The following is a 5,000-nucleotide window of genomic DNA, read 5'->3' on the forward strand; positions in this document are numbered from 1 at the left end:
CTGCCTGTAACACCACAGGTCTCTCTGTATCTCCTCCCCTCCCCTCAGTTCTCCCTTTTTCTGGTCCTAGGCCACCCGTACTTGACATTTGAGTCTCCCTAGCATCAGTAGTATGCACAGCTTTCACCTTTCAGTAATTTACCCTGTGAGGAGGGTCTCATCTTCAAGTGAACTATGCAGCCTGGCTGGCTGCAACAAGCTGGGGGAATGTCACCAAATCCAGAATGAATTCCTGAAAAGACAAGCAATGCAAATAGCAATGCAAGACAGGTGTTCTCTTTTCCCTAAATATTCCTTGGCCTAGGTAGCCCCAAGACTGTTCCTACCATGACTGGGGGAAAGCCCTGTCTCCCCCGCAGACCAGGATGGAAGAAAGGGGGTTGCAGTAGGGGGTCAGATATTATGCTGTGCAGACCTAAAATACAAAGAACTCCAGTGCACTCTGAAATAACTCAGGATGTTTCTTTTTTGACTGACAGAACATCAGTGTGGAGTTGCCACATTAAAGTTGCCACTTCACAATCTATATATTACATTTAATATAACTCAACTGAAATTATATGTACTTTCATCACTGGCATCAGAAAAATATTAATTGCATTTTTATCTCAATAATACATTTATACCTGAAAGTGTAATTGACACTCTAAATATGCCCCTTCCAATAATATCTATAATCCAAAACATACATAGCCTTATAATCCATGGCAACTTTAGAATGCAAAAAAAAAAAAAAACCTCACTTAATCTATATACCAAAAATATTTCACATTTAGTTATATATCCCGTGAGCTGTTTGGTACCTTTAAAAGCACAGTCACAGCTAAAGAGCAGTTGCTAGATCCTGCTAGGCCTATGCTGCAGTAATTACATGCATTCCTTAAAGGAACCTAAAAACGAACATTTTACGATAAACTGTACTGTTTTCATTGTATTATGCAGATTAAATGACAACTTGTCATTTAAGAAGTTAATAAACAGTCACCGATTTGCAGGTTATCCAAATGCTACTGAATGGAGAACCTTGGATCCCTAAATGATGTGTAATTAAAATTATTTTTAAAAATCCTCCTTGACAGGCCAGGGCTTAGCCAAAATGTAAATGACATTAAAGAAGACAATGAATTTAATTTTATTTAATGTCCCTTTTTGCAGATCCTCATTTACATAGCATTTTTAACAAAAGCGTTGACCTTATAAATGCTGGCATTTGTACAGCTTCTGCAGAGTTGGATTTAATCATGCTTTCACAAAGCCATAAGGGAAAAGCTTTAAGTTCTCTGGTTGGATGTGGAGTAGGAATAAAAACATTGGGACTGGTCAAATGTTTATCCTCCTTGCTTCTGAAAACAACCTGACAAGAAGATGTAAAGGTCTAGGGAATAACCCATTGCTGTTTGTAAGGCTTGGTAATAATCATACATAATCGTTTGGAAATATAGCTAATAAAAAATATAATGAGTGTTCAGCAAAATCGGCATTAGGCCCAAATTACATGATATTAATACTTGAACAGGTGCAGAAAGGCTCTTTAAATGAGGTAAATGAATAAAATGTCCCAGAGCACAACTGTGTGCACTGACAAAAAGTCAATCACATGAATAATTCAGTGACTAGGACTGCCAGCAAAGGTCAGCTTTCTTTGACCTTTGTGACAGGAAGTGAAAGGAAACACTGTTGACTAAAAAAAAAACCCCTCCAATCAGTCTTCCGCTACCATTCTACAATTACTTTAAAGGAACAAACTTTAGCTACAAGCAAAATAAAGGTATTTCTTGCCATTCTAAAGCATGAAACAAAGCGTGATTATTTCATTGCCCTCCTGAAAGATGCAGAAACTATCAAGGTTTGGTTCATATTAAAATAACAATATGAAGAAACATGAAGTTTGTGTTTTAACTTGATGTACAAAGACTCTGAGAGGTTAACTGCAGAGGAGCATTTTTCCCTGCAAACAATGTCAATTATGTATAAAATCTGAGGTCAGCTGAAAAGTATTTTAAGAGCCCACAGGGCTGAAATTTTGTAGCAGCTGTTAAATATGACAAAACTTCTTTTCCCTTCAAAAAAAAAACACACACACACACAGAAACAAACTAAAGCTATTTCAAACTCTCTATGAAAGAAAATGGGATAAACAGATGTCTGGCTTTTATTCAGAAAAGTAGAACACACTTGGAATTATAAGTCTTCTAAACTCTACAGAATAATGCCAGATTTATTGGGGAGGGAGAGTATTTACTACCCACAGAGATGCCAACGAGCAGTACGACTGTGATAGTACCATCTGGAAAAATGATGCCAAGCATGCTCTCAGCAATACTTTGCAAGCTCATTCAGTGTGTACAGGAAGCTCTGCCGTTGCTTCACTAGCAAGTCACTTCTTAATGTTGTGATAGTAATGTAACCCTGTCTTCCTCTGTTCTTCCACAATCAGTCTCTTCAGTTTTCAACAGTTGGATGCTGAGGTTTCACACAGATGCAAGCCAAACAAGGATAGGCAAAATAAAGAGGATGTCTCTTACCAGAAATTTCTATACCTTCCAATAAAATATTATGATGGCAGAAAAGAATTATTTTAGCACACAGCGTGGTTTTGGTTTAGCAGTTAAAGCGGCATCCTGTAATCATTTACAGCCATTGGAATGTATGGGTGAAATAGGATAGATTTATCTCTTCATAGTTTTGATATGCAGACAATGGGTGTTCCTAATGAGGAACATCTGCTTTTGTGCTTTCCCAGAAAACATTATTCGACTATGAAAATGATACTCCCATCCTTTTCAGCGGTACTACATAAAAATATAGGCCTTTTCTTTTATTTAACTTTCTTTAGGACAATCTAATTTCCCATGGACACTTTTTTGGGGGAAGGAATACCTTTGGCTATAACTACTTCATAGTATTGTTTTTATGCAGTATATCAATTACACAGATAGAAAGAATTTAAAAGAACAAAACATTGTCCAAAATACATTATCACAACTACAATAACTAGTTTTAAAGAAAGTTTTCCAAAGAATAATCTACATACAATACTTCTATAGGGGAAAATGTGATTTTTAAACCATCCCGCTTTTTAAGCAATTGGTCAAACATGCTAAGACATAAATTATTTTATGCAAACTACGTAATGCAGGCCAAATGAGTATATGGATAGTCCCTTTATCTATCCATTCCTTCCGAAAATCAATTCTAAGTTATTAGAAAGAGTCTTCCTTTTCACCAGACCAAATACCAAGCCAAAGATCACGTTTCCAGTTTGAATTATCGGTTCATATCCTCAGGATAAATATTCCAGGTCAAAAACTATTACATGTATCCTAATGTCAAAAAAGATCTGGAAAGCACATTGGATGTGATTTTGAATAAATAATAACACTTTGTGTGGGAACTTGTATGGTGCCTCAGAAATTCTGCTCCAACATCAGCAAATTTAGGTGATAAACTAAGAACATAGGCATCAATCCAAAATAAATTATTGGTCGAAATCTGGAACGCAATTTGACCCTCCCTAGAGATGACATAAACTTTATGATTCATTTTCCAAAGTATATTTTCCCGTCATATCATTACCAAAATAGTTTCTATGTAAGCGTTAAATGCAGCACTTCTAAAATTTATCTCAAAGTACTGAGAGTGCAATAACATCACTTCTTAGAGCAACAGGGAATGCAACCAAGTGTGCTAATAGAATTTTGTCATTATAAGTGACAACTCTTAAGAAGGCTAAAATATACATTCTTTTTACATTATGTAAAAACAAGCCTTACCTTTGAAATTCTTAATGCAGAAGGTGATTAAAATTCCTATAAAATTGCCATATCTTCAAACTCAGAAGCACAGCAGATTTTTCATCAATAATTAAGATCTCAAAAGCATTTATGCGCAGCGCAAATGGAGTTTCAATCTTCTTTATTCAAATAAACATGGTAAACCCATTACCCAAGTGTTTTTTTTTAATTCCCTCATGCTCCCAGGATATCAAATTATAACATGCTTGGGATGGATATAGGGATGTTCAAAAGCACTGATATTGTTTTGCCGAGCATTTGGGCTTTTTTTTGCAACCATCCCAAATAATACATATTAACTGGGACCTATTGAAGTACCTCAATAAGTATTTATATACAAGTTGTTTCTGTTGCAATCCATTGTGCTTATACATGACTAATACAAAATGCTGGTATGTTTATTGATGCAAGTTTGATACGGAGGAAATAATCACAGTGTTCAACATCTCTGACTGCATACAGTGTACCAAAAACCTTTACCACTGATTGTTTTAAACATGCATGTCACACAATGTTCAACATTGTAAAAAGTAAAAACTCTGTAAAATGCGTAACTATGTGATCTCAAGTCACATCTATAGTGTGCCACTTTCTATTAACTATTCAAATAGGATTCCTAAACTTTCACACACAAAAAATAAGTGATGTATTAAATCCTATTGAAAAGGCACCAGTCCACTGCTGTATTATTTCCATAGCTAAAACACTAAAGACAAATATAGTTATATTGATTTTTGATACTTCAAGTTCTATAAAGTGTTGAACTTGTTCTCCATTTCCTGACACAATCCCAGAGTGATGGCAACAACTGGTCAGCCCTATTTGATTACTAATAAGAGAGATGTCCCCTCTGTCAGATACCTCACATTCTCCACTAAGCAAACAGCTATTTCAGCTACTTAAACATTAGCATTGCTCTCTGTTGGTGGTGCATATTTCTTTAGGCTTAACTTCTCAAGCTTACAAATTTAATTTTTCAGCCACTGGACAGCAAAGTTCATAATCAAAAGATAACTTTGTAATGAAAGAATACTCTGCCTCTTCTTCGGCCATCATATCTATACTTCTTAGTAACATCAAATGGGAATTGGTACCACTTAAAAAAAAACTGAAATTGATCACATCCTAGCCCCCCTCTTGATGCTACCATATGACATGGTATTAAATATGAAGGAATAAAAACTGGAAAAGACTAATGTTTTCCAG

The 5,000-nt window shown here is 35.5% G+C and overlaps 1 protein-coding gene across 8 annotated transcripts in view; it reads right to left on the reverse strand.

Annotated features, from left to right (window-relative positions):
- The window catches only part of EBF3 (EBF transcription factor 3), a 202,091-nt gene that overhangs the window by 176,596 nt on the left and 20,495 nt on the right, over positions 1-5,000 (reverse strand). The gene's annotated exons all lie outside the window — the stretch shown is intronic.

This window comes from Paroedura picta, chromosome 8 (assembly GCF_049243985.1).
Source record: "Paroedura picta isolate Pp20150507F chromosome 8, Ppicta_v3.0, whole genome shotgun sequence".
NCBI classification, from domain to species: domain Eukaryota; kingdom Metazoa; phylum Chordata; class Lepidosauria; order Squamata; family Gekkonidae; genus Paroedura; species Paroedura picta.